Genomic DNA, 11,952 nt, shown 5'->3' with positions numbered 1-11,952 from the left:
AGGAGTGCGGCGGGCACATACCATAGACGGCTGAGATGACCCATTGGGCTGTTTCCTTATCCTCGCAGACTACTAGCATACTGGAGTCGAACGTCTGCGAATAGATACTCGTAAGGCCCACAGTATTATGTATGTATGTACCATGTATGCACCATGTTAGCTAAGGCTGAAGTATGAAGCCTATGGTGGCAAAAAAGCAGCGCCAGATGAAATCCCCGTTATAAGTAAGAAGATCAGCGCGGCATTCTGTGACGAGTTCTTGGTTAGACGAGTCGAATAAAGGAAAATAAGAAGTTTAACCTACGCATCGGCGTCGGTTGGCGTTCACAATTACGGCAACGGTGTCCACACCGTCCGCGTCCGAACTCAGGTTTGTTATCACCAGACCGTATCGCCGGTTGTCGGCCATTGTGTTCGCATACGGCGGCCAAGTATCCCTCTTTCTGCAATTCCTATTTTCCTATTTTTGCACTCCACCAGTTGCTCCACTGCGCTGCTGCTGGTCCTCGGCTCCGACTTGCACGCCATTATAAGTGTGGGAATTGGTTTGAGTAAGAATACTCGCAGTGAACTGTGGTCCAGAAATCGATTTTTTTTGGCTTAAAGTCGAGTTTTCGATGTTAATATATCTATTTTAATTCTAAAGTAAATAAATCATACATTAATAAAAAATTTTAATTCAAACCTTTAAAAGCGGCACCAAAACTTGTTGACAGCTTTTGAAACTGTGCTAGCGAGCAGCTGATTTCTGAAAAGAAATAAAATAAAATAAAATATTTAGTTGCTTTATATTGTGCCACACGTGTAAAATTGGTCCAGAAAATTCAACTTAATTATGAAAAGTCATCTTCCAAATTATGTGTATTATTTTTTGAATACTAACATGCGTTCTCCGTTTTTTCGTGGAATATAACTAATAAGCTGTTCCATGCTGAAAGCAACTAATTTGTCCAGATTGTACTTGTGAGTGTTGTCTTTAGCCACAAATCGAAAACTCATCCTTATTTGTCCCCCTTTTCTCACTATTTGGTAATATAGGCAACTTTTCGAAATATGGCGCAGAAACAATCGAAAAATTCAATGTGTATTGGACTGGATATACAGGGTGGGCCATCTAAATGTGACCCACGACAACTCTTAATAACTTTGACATACATTGTCAAATCGACCAACGTCATACCACATCTGATTCTTCATTTTAAGTAGACATTAACTATGGATAACTACACTCCACCAACGTTCAATCGAAGCCACTTACTGTCAATGGCAACAGATTTCGAGCCATGATAACCGATTTTTTGATGCCAATTGTGCGTAGAAAGCGAATGCATAACTTCTGGTTCCAACAAGATGGCCCGATCTAACGCCACCCGACTTTTATTTGTGGGGATTTTTGAACTCTCAAGCCAAGGACTTTAACTCAACTCAAGGCGAACATCGAACGTGAAATAGCGGCCATACCTAAAGCTACGCTTGAGAAATTGATGAAAAATGCCGAACAAAGAGCCAATTTCGTCATCAGGGAAAAAGGCGAGCACATGATCCAAATAATATTTTAAATGTTAATAATATTAATCTCCTTGAACTAAAATAAATGCCTGTGCAAATTAACAAATTGTCTTTTCCTTAACAATTTTATTTACGAATCACACGGGTCACAAGTAGATGGCCCACCCTGTACACCAAGATTAATAAAAATGCTTTGGAATCCAAGATCTTAAAGGAAATAGACAAAAAAAAATAAGTAATTTTAATAGTTACATTTGTAAGTATCTTTCCAAATATAACTACATGCTTGAACGATTTATGTCTGGATGGCGTCTAAAATATCAATTACACTCGATGAAACCTGCAAGACACCACAGCAATGGACGTCTTATACAAATGCGGGCACAAGATTAAAAAGGAAATTTGCATCTGAGCCTGCAGATGAAAATAACTGTGGTGCAAATCTTCTTGCACATGCTACAGCACTCTCTGCGCAGAAACAAAGCAGGAAGGAACGGCTTTTATTCTTAAGAAAACCATAACAACACCCGAATAATCATCTGAATCGAGAAAGCAATTTGGTATACAAAAACCCATTCTACTTGCTCCCGATGAAGTTTTGGCTTTCCTTCTAGAAAATTCTCTTACAAAACGGCAATACATGAACACTAGATTTAAGAATACAAGTCGCCACAGTAACATTTATCCAAACTATTATAGTCTTGTAATGGAATCTAAATTACAATACCGTCCTGTAAATATAAACGTAACAGAAACCTGTGCCCAAGTATCATTAAAAAACCTTTTGGATCATACTGCGTACAGAATTATTAAAATGCAGGCTGATGTTTTAAATCAGTTCTCAAACAGTTCTGAAACTAATATGCTATGGATTTGATGGTTCAACGGGTCATTCAATATACCAGCAGAAGTTTACTACCGAAACACCTGGCAAACAGCTTTCAGATCACTCAATTTTTGTCACTTCTGTTCTACCCATAAAAATTATAGACTCTTTTGAAAACAAAATATGTAATAATTCATAAAATATTGGTTCACAATTACCAGATTAATAATTCGAGCTTGGTTCTACTAGGATACATAGGCTTCTCAAGCATGCAACATAGCTTACAAGAAAGATAGATTGTCACATTCAATTGTCGCAACTGATATATTTCATAGAGCTATAGATTTCTCGGATCCATTATTGTCTAGTATTTCTCGTACGTGTAGTACGATCTGCAGTGCGATTCTGATGACGATGAGGATATTTACAATATCGATTTGGATGAAGAAGAAAATTGCATTTAAAATACAAGAGAGAACGCTATAGTCGAGTTCCCCGACTATCTGATACCCGTTACTCAGCTAGTGGAAGTGCGAAGGAGAGTCTGCAACACTGACAGATTTTGATGGTTTGTGGCCGTTACTCGTAGAGTAAAAGGGTATACTAGATTCGTTGAAAAGTATGTAACAGGCAGAAGGAAGCGTTTCCGACAATATAAAGTATATATATTCATGATCAGGATCAATAGCCGAGTCGATCTGGCCATGTCCGTCTGTCTGTCTGTCCGTATGAACGTCGAGATCTCAGGAACTACAAAATCTATACATACTGTTGGCCTTACGAGTATCTATCCGCAGACGTTCGACTCCAGCATGCTAGTGGTCTGCGAGGATGAGGAAACCGCCCAATGGGTCATGTCAGCCGTCTATGGTATGTGCCCGCCGCACTCCTGCCAGCCCTTAATCGAGTTCTTCGGCCTCCTGAGGACGTGAGGAGTCGCAGAACCCGGGCCTAAACACCGACAAGTGGGCCGTGGTCAATCGCTCCACCCTAGACTGCAATGATGTGGAGCGGCAGGTCCCTCAGTTCTGCGACAACATCGTGATAGAGCTGTATGTCAATGAGGAAAGTAGGGAATTCATCGCCGAACGATGCTTTACACTACGTTACTGCTTCTGGCAACTTCGATTCAGTAAAATTTTTAACTTTTAAACTTTTTATCAATCGCCGAGCCTAACAAAAATATTATATAAATAACGGCCGACGAAATTCATCACACCAAAAACTTACCACTAGGGCTCAGCGCGGCGTATAGCGGTGGCTTAGGTTTTACCATCCTGCTGACTTCCTCTTCTCGCCTCCCAGGCTACTTAAAGACAATTTTTATATTGGATTGACAGCACCGATGACGCCTGGATTTGAAATGGCCGATCGAGCCGTTAGCTGCTTTCTCTGGGTCGTCAATATCGGCTTGCGGTAATTTGAAGCTGTAGTCAGAGAATAGACCGTGCCATTCCAAGGCGTTTGTCGCCGATTGCTTGTGCAACCAGCAGGGAGGCTTTCCTCGGCCCTCTGTTGTCTCCTTGCCTTTCTGGGCTTGTAACCAGCCCCGTTCTCTGAATTGTTCTTGTGCGCAATGTATATGCATGCGGCATTTGTTGCAATGTCCAGGATGGAATCATGAGCGAGCATTATTGCATTATTGAAGAGTGGAAACGCGACCTCAAGGTCTATATTTCCGCATCCGGCCGATTCGTTAGCATAACTTTAACTTCAAGAAAAATTGTTGGAGCCCAAAACCAATAGAGAACTTCTCCCGGGTCATTATTTCCCAATAATCTTGACGGGTAATACGTTTTCTTAACGTTTTTTGGTCTCGACAATACTTTTTCGGTTATTTCTTTTCATTAATTCTGCGCTTAAATCATACTGCCAATTTAGGCAAAAGAACGACAACGACGCAGCAGATCTGGTCAAGGGTCAATTCTAAATCCAAATGTGTTTTTTATAGAAAATCTTTAACAAGAACAAAATTATGTTTGTAGTCACCAGCATTTAATCGAAGTACTGCAAGGATGAGGGTAAGTTCTCCGCTTATATGGTTTAATTAAACAAATAATATAGCTTAACATTTAATTATATAGACTTATGACGACGAAATTTAGATTTAGTAACAACCGCTTTTGACAACTTTTCCACTTGACTCTCGACTCTACACTCGGAGGGTAAGTTCTCCGCTTATATGGTTTAATTAAACAAATAATATAGCTTAACATTTAATTATATAGACTTATGACGACGAAATTTAGATTTAGTAACATCCGCTTTTGACAACTTTTCCACTTGACTCTCGACTCTACACTCGCTCCCATCCTATCGATAACTTGCTCTTGTCTAGGGTTACATTGTAATTAGGGCTGCAATGTAGAAGTATCGAAACATTTAATACCTATTTAGTACGTACAACCACTGCACTATGGTCCAGAATTAGATTTTTGGCATAAAGTCGAAAAATTGAGTTACATGGTTTAAACTTCACACATTTTATTGTTATAGCATTGATAATTTGTGAAAAAAAATGCGACCACGCCCACGCTAGGCGCCCTGCAAACTAATTAATAGTAGATTTAGAATAAATACATATTATTTCCCAAGTTTCGCAAAGTATCGCGAATTTTTGAATTTTCGCGAATTTTGATTTTTTTGTGGCGTTATGTTGGTACTCATGTCTGTCACTTATGCCGACAAGCTGGGCCATTTTGAATGTACACTTAATTGTTGACAGCTGATTTGCATGCACGTGTTTTGGATCGTCTTCGATTATTACCTATTCAAAAAATGTGTCAAAGAACCTGTGTCCAATTTTGTGTAAAAAACAAAATTAAGTGGGCGGATGCATTCCGAATGTTGACTGTGGCGTCGTGGTAACGAATCGTGGGTTTATGGTTATGAAGTGGAAACCAAAGCTCAATCATCTCAATGGAAGCTGAGTTCGCAAGTTCAGAGTTGGGGATAAACAATTATTTTTCTTCCTCGATTGAGTAAATCTTGAATGACAGCGATATGCTTAAGCAGTAGAAGAAATGTTAATTATTCTGTTTCTATGGTACTGGAGAGGAGTTTAGATGGAATTATTGAAAGGGAGAAAGTATCGAGGTTGTCCTTCTGGAAAATACAGTGATTGAAGGTTGCGAGCCTGACTTTTGCGATGTTGTTGACAATTGCTTTGATAAAATTGATCCTTACGTCAGTAAGCCTTCTGATTTTGTTAAAGAAAATATGAATCTTTGCAACAGGTACCGTTATTAAGAAATTGCCAACTGTTCTCAGATGCGGAATTAAAACAGCGCGGGACTGGTTCTTTTGATATGAAATGCGAAATTAACCATTATCTTGTGTGTGCAAAACGGTTTGATAATACGCCTGTTTAACTAATATATGCAGGTTATCAGCCTGTTGGAATATGCAAACGTTGGAGCCAAAAAAAAAGCTTACATTGATATTTCAAGGCCAATTATTGCTGCTTTATACGTGGGTGAAGTAGATTTGGCAGGTATGCTAATGGAGCTCTACAAAATTTGCCACCGATCAATAAAGTGGTAAATGCAACACCAAATGCCTTAAATAAAAAACCCATATGTGCTGCAATAACAATAGAAACTGTTTTTTGGCATACCACACTTAAATTGTCATTATAAAGAAAAAGGTCTCATATTCTGTGAAGTATAAAAAACAATGCTTATACACTACTACTGCCAAACGTTGCTCACCAGCACCTTTCGGTAACGCCCAAGCTAATGGGCTTGGCATACTAACATTTTTTGGAAACGCTTGTATATTTTGTTTTTGAGCGTTGGGATCACGTTTGCTAGACATATTAAAGTGATTATGCTTTATTTCGTTATGCGCTGAATAGGCAAGAATATCTCTTAACAGGTCGTTACAAGTTATTTTTTGACGATGTAACGAATGTGTATTGTATGATATAAATCATAGTGTGGCTGTAAATATGTGCCGAACGGTGCCGCTGTTGCGTTACAGTGTCCCAAATGAGCGTGGGGAATCGGAGAATTAATTTGGCTGTGACGAATAAGTATACGTTTGCGAATTAACGTGGATTTGCGGTGTCATTGAGAAATGAACGTGTTGCGGAAAGATCGAATGTTGCGGAAAGACAGCGACATTATCGTGTTGCTGTGACGTGATAACATTAACGTGCTGCCGAGACGTAGCAACATTATCGTGTTGCTGTGACGTAACGATATTGTACTGTTGCTGAGACGTAGCAATATTATCGTGTTGCTGTGACGTGATAACATTAGCGTGTTGCCGAGACGTAGCAACATTATCGTGTTGCTGTGACGTAGCAACCTTAGCTTGTGACGCAATCGATCGCGAAAGGACTTGTTGAGACGTGTTAGGCATACACTACACTCTATAATTTCGTTTGCGTTTCGAGCGTTTTCGATTGGAGAGGAGATACCGCTCGGATGAAAAGATCTCTCTTGAAGTTCGCGCAATGGTTTCACTAATTCGGCAATTTTTTTCTGCATTGATTGGTTTTTGTTAGTTATGTTATGTTTTGATAGTTATGTTACTACGTCTGATTTTGGGATGAGTGTATTGTTAAGGGTACATGGTGGGCAGGTTTGTCTATTCAGTGTGAATGTTACATGTCTGCTTTTGGTCTCGTTTATCTTAATGCGCCAGTCCGCAAACCATCTTTTCACTGTTTTAAGATGACAGTCAAGTTTTTCTGTTGCCTTTGATGGGCATTTGGATCGGCTGAGTATTGCGGTATCGTCAGCAAATGTAGAGGTTGTGAGCTGATAGTTTGTAGGCATGTCTGCTGTATATAAAGTGTAAAGAACGGGGCCCAGCACACTTCCTTGGGGAACTCCAGCATTGATGACGCGGTCGTGTGAAGTCGAACTGTTACACCTGATTGAGAACACTCTTTTGAAGATAACGAACACTTTGTAGGTATTCTGCGGAAGCAGTTTTGTTATCTTGTACATTAGTCCTTCCAGCCAGACTCGGTCAAGTGCTTGTGCGACATCTAAGAATATTGCTGAGCAGTATTCCCGGTGCTCAAAAGCAGTACGAATTTCGTTTGTGATGCGATTGACCTGTTCGATCGTTCCATGATTTTTGCGAAAACCAAATTGATGGGATGGTATTGTGTTTCGCATTCTTAAGTAGGGAGCTAGGTGTTTTAAGAATGCCTTTTCAAACAGTTTCGAGAGACACGATAGGAGACTGATTGGTCTGTAGGATGAGGGTTGCGTTTTGTCTTTGCCTGGTTTGGGAATCATCATTATGACACCCTTTTTCCACCTTTGGGGATAGTATCCAAGTTTCGTAATAGTGTTAAAGAGATTGCATAAGGTCAGAACCGCACACGGTGGGAGTTCTATGATCATTTTTGGTGTCACCAAGTCGTGTCCAGGTGATTTTTTGGGCTCAAGATCTTTTATTATAGATGCTATCTCACGTTGACTAAATGTTATTGGATTTATTGGTGGCTGGATTTTAATTGCTACAGGTAGGACAAATGAGTTTGCTAGAGTATTTGGTTGGAACACGCTTGAGTGATCGGCAATGATTTGCTCTATCTTGTTCGCTGCGTTCAGCTTTCTGAGGGAACGCAGTGGAACGACTGTTTCGCTGGTGGCTGAATATTTTTGTGTGTTTCCAAAAGGTCTTCTTGCTGGTGGCCATAGCTTTCGATGTATAGATGCTGGCGTTTGCTCTCAAGCTTAAGTGCTCTGGTTAGTCTCGTGTTGATATGTTTAGCTGTTTCCTTAGTTTGGTGATCTTGTGATTCTGCATTCTCTTCTTAGTCTCGTTTTCAAGTAACTCGTGTTCGATTTCCGGAGTTTGTCTTGGTAGATTTTGGTCATTTTGTGTGTGTCTGGAAGGGGTGGCTTGGCTGCAGCAACAAGATTTTCCTCATCAATGTCAGCGGTCAATCTCCTCATGGGTTAGACACTGTTTGAGTGGTCCATGTGGTAAAACATTTTGCGTCACCTTTTCAGTTGGTCTGTTGCTGTCAGACTGTAGGTGTGCTAGTTATATGTGGTCGATGCCTGAGAGCTGTAAAACTGGTGAGTGATTTGATGATAGATGACTGCAAGTGATAGCGTATTAATTTATTTACTAGGGATCTTTTTCTTATTATTGCGATAGTCAATGAGATACGGGAGCTTATTTGGATTGCTGGCAGTATGTAGGCCTACCGGAGTGACATAATTGGCTTATTTCGTGGTAAATAAGCGCGTTGTAAAGTGTTTCCCTTTGCGGTTTAAAAAGGCGTGGAACCCCATTGAGTGTGCTTGCCATTGTAGTACCCAGCGCATAATCGTCACCGAGTGAGTTGAAAAATTCAGAATTGGTCTTCAGAACTGCAAAACGAGTGGGCAGTAGATGCGGCCAGAGTGACGGGCCATGCTAATTGGTCTGATTATGGGAAGTGATTGAGGTAGTCGTTTTTAGTTCTATTATGAAGGAGGTGTTTGATGCGACTCTGATAAGTAGCAGTGCCGCATGGGCTTTTCCGTCGGATGGTTGTGGCGTACGAATAGGTATCCTGGAATGGGAGTTTGTGCTTGTCTGTAGATGTGTCTCGGAGAGGGCATACGTCAATATTTATTTTCGGATAGAACTGGGGAAAGTTTTCGAGTTTATGCGTGAAACGCATTCGCGTTCACATAGATATTTGAGTGGAGCCATTATGATGAATTTTTGATGACACGAGAAGCTATATCAGCCTATTTTGGTATAAGCTTCTTGCATTGTGTGATGAATGTTATAATTCTTTTAGCTATATCGTTTTCAATGCATTGATATATGCTGGTTTTGATCGTTCGAAGAGTTATTTTCTGTTCTTCCGCGTAGTAGTTGATTTGATGTGTGTGGCTGAGCTCGTGTTGATTCTCCGTGTTTGTTAAGACGGTTCTATAAGTTCATTTATTACTCACACAGCCACGCCAATTCGCTTGTGACTTTCACAGTTGTTGCACTTTTAACCGCTGTTTTCTTGTTCTTAATGACAGTTCGCGTGTGGCTGTGGGCTTTCACTACAGTAGAGATAGAGTTCAGTGGTAACAGTTAGCGTTAGTGTGGCCATAATTCTTGGCAGTTAGTGCCTGCCTGGGCGATGGATTGTGGCTCTTATAACGTGATAGCGGATACCATAGGAGCTGTTAACTTGTGGATTGGTTGATTATTTTTTTTTCGTATCTGGCTTTCTGGTCCACTGATTTTTAAGATTGTTGTGGTTTTTTTTGTTTAGTATTGTTCAATAACAATTTTTGCATTAAAGTTCTTTCTTGAGCGTTCTACGATTAGTGGTCGACAGTTGTATCTTTGAGAACAAAGCTGTAATGCTCTTGCGTTTTTAGTTGGTATGTATAAAAGTTTTTCTGCATCGTCCGAATTTGGTTAGGGACGATGGCTAGCTCCGGTTTGAGTTTGAATTTTGTTTCTTCGATTCCTTTTCTTAGGGGATTATGTAGAAGAGTTTTTCTCATTATATCGCTATTTTGGTTCACCCTGGCATTGAGCTTTTTTCGCCCGAATGTATAATGGAGAGGCTTACCTTCTTAGTTCTTTTGGATGACTTTGCGTTTTGTACCTTTCATAGTAGAATTTGCCAGAAGCTAATTGTTTGGTGTTTGCTGGCGTTTTATTAGTGACTTGTCTCGTGTATTTTTGCCTTATTTTCGGATTTGTTGATTTTTTTATTTTTGAGGGCTGAGTTTTTTTATTGTTAAGTAGGATTCTTCCAGTTGTTGGTCGACAGGCGTTCTTGTTTATCGTTTGGTTTTTTCTGCTGCACAGCGGGAACGTTAGTTGCGTTTTTTATTTTGATGCTGGCTCGGGCGAGCAAGTACTTGCGTGACGAATTGAGGAGGCGATGTACGTTCAGTTGTTGTTGTGATTGAGTTGCGTGGTTGTTGTTGTACGTATAGTAATCGTAGCAAGCGTAAAGAAATTCGCGTGTTTTGTGCTTGCGGGTTTGTGACGAAGCTGTAATGAGGAGAGCAGAACGCGCTCTTTTTGAGTTGTTGGCAAAGTAAATTCGTCTGGTAGGGGTGATTGACCGCTCGCTGTTTGCAGAGTGGGAGCGTATGAGAAGTACGCGTTGTTTCGTTGATTGAGAGCCGGGGTCCCGTTATTTTTTTTTTTTTTTTTTTTTTTTTTTTTTTTTTTTTTTTTTTTTTTTTTTTTTTTTTTTTTTTTTTTTTTTTTTTTTTTTTTTTTTTTTTTTTTTTTTTTTTTTTTTTTTTTTTTTTTTTTTTTTTTTTTTTTTGCTCCGGTTTGACCGCTGAGCGCGAAGCGTCGTTTTGACTATGTTATTGTCGCTTTCATTTCTTTTTTTTTTGTTTTTGTCTTTTGGTTGAAGATGTAAAAAAAAAAAACCTACTGATTGTTTAAACAGAATATTATTCGAGCGATTGGTCGCAAGGCGAGTTCTTTCGTTTGCTTTCGATTAATTTATTTTTTTTATATTAATCAGCATTCTTCACTCTATTAGCAATCGAGCTCGATTAAAAAAGTCTTCAACACCGTACGACGCGTTCTTACGGAAATAAACTGGAGTTGAATCACCGAAGATTAAAAGAAAATTATAGCATCCTTCACGTGCAAAGAGCAATAGGCTCAAATGGGGATGACCTATATGTAAAACTGGATATTATAACGGCATGTCGACATACTACTGTACGGAGTCTGTATGGTGGGGCTCTAACAGAAATCAGCTAAATGTGCAAAAGCCAAAGAAGCTGCGCATCTGCTCACAGTGTTTACGCAACAACGAAGCCTAAAGCCATAGCTCCAACTTCCCAAGCCAGACTAGCTGGCTGAAGGCTAACAGTAGCGGAAATCAGGCTTAGAGATAAACAGTGGTAACACATATGGAGTCTACAAACCCTTCAACAAATATCAGAGAGGGATGGATTGGACTCCACATACCTGCCCAGAATGCTATTGCTTTTTACGGAAGGTCAAACTACTAAGTAGGAGGAGGAGTTTACTCCGAACGTTGGCTAGCATGCGTTGCAAAGATCCCGTCATTGGCGTTTAAGTGAAGTGGCAGCAATAAGGAGGCCCTAAACAGTTCAAATCACTAAGGGGAAGCCATGTTAAATTTTCAGTGAGCAGCAGTATCAAATCGTTGGCTCAATCTCTAGTTCATGCCCAAAGTATCGATTGGATATTTACGCGAGATGAAAAAAATTCGTTATCAGCCTTATTGGGTACCGAAAGGGACTAGAGCACTGCATCGCATGAATAGCTGAGAAGGCCTACGCGCCATTACAAGAGATGAGGATGAGTTATGCTTTAGCCATTGTAAACTAACATTAGTGAAAACCTAAACGTAAAAACGACATATGGGAAAACAAACACTGTGTCTAACAGCAATATGGAAATAAGCTGCAAGACAACGTATAAATTTATAAGGCTTGACAGAGCAAACCCTGCATCTATGAGATCATACAGGGATTGTTGATAGCCATGCAAGAACAAATGCGTATAATGATTTCTGCCGTAGCTTAGGAAAGAAATGGAGAAACAGTAGGCTCTACTATGCCTGTCAGACTGCAAGAAAAGACTTGCTCAATTAGGAAGCAGAATTCCTGATAGACACGTTTCCGACCCTGTCGACACCGATC

Source organism: Drosophila santomea, unplaced genomic scaffold (genome assembly GCF_016746245.2).
Source record: "Drosophila santomea strain STO CAGO 1482 unplaced genomic scaffold, Prin_Dsan_1.1 Segkk69_quiver_pilon_scaf, whole genome shotgun sequence".
NCBI classification, from domain to species: domain Eukaryota; kingdom Metazoa; phylum Arthropoda; class Insecta; order Diptera; family Drosophilidae; genus Drosophila; species Drosophila santomea.
Note: the sequence above shows the minus strand (reverse complement) of the source record.